This window comes from Sitodiplosis mosellana, unplaced genomic scaffold, assembly GCF_009176505.1.
Source record: "Sitodiplosis mosellana isolate CC-2019 unplaced genomic scaffold, AAFC_SMos_1.0 Smas_scaffold_6181, whole genome shotgun sequence".
Lineage (NCBI taxonomy): Eukaryota > Metazoa > Arthropoda > Insecta > Diptera > Cecidomyiidae > Sitodiplosis > Sitodiplosis mosellana.
Window position 1 is genome coordinate 1,829,951 of NW_022601422.1, and position 711 is coordinate 1,830,661.

A 711-nucleotide genomic window follows, 5' to 3' on the forward strand; every position below is an offset into this window, starting at 1 on the left:
ACTGATAAAATAAAATAATCATAGAATGATTAATCTGAATAAAGTTTTGAAAAACCCTTGTGAGTCGACGGCGCTCTTTTCAAAGCGCCGCGCTCTTGTTTGCGCTTTCATACAGGCAGTATATACAGTTATAGGCAAGAGCGCAGAATACTCATTGCGCGCTCTTCTTTATTCCACTTTCGTACATTCACTCGTATGTGAGCTACACGAGCACGCAACTATACACACGCGCGCGATGTGTATTGCGGTGCTGTGCACACTTGTATGTGTATGTAGCAACCACAGCAGCGCTGTGTGTGTGCAGTTTGTAGCACTTTATAACAAGTACTCATTTTTACGCGTAACGAAAAAATATCGTTGGAAACATTGGAGCAAAAAAAAATCGTTGAATCCGAGATAAACATAAAGATATTTCTCATGGGAAATTTTTTAAAAGATATCTTTCACCAGTATGGTGACGATTTGTATGAGTGTGGAGAACTGAACTCGGTGAGATTAAATCCGGTAGACAAAAAAACAAAAGAACTAATGCAAAATCAGCTGAAAAATAACTCATCGTATAAAAATACTGTAAATGTTGCAAATTTGATGAATGGTATGCCTGGCGCAATATTTTCAGTGCCTAACACGAAAAAAGAATTGAAAAAGATTTCAGAGACTCTTGTTGATTATGAATATTATGTCATTTGTGATTGTGAGAATTTGGTGAAA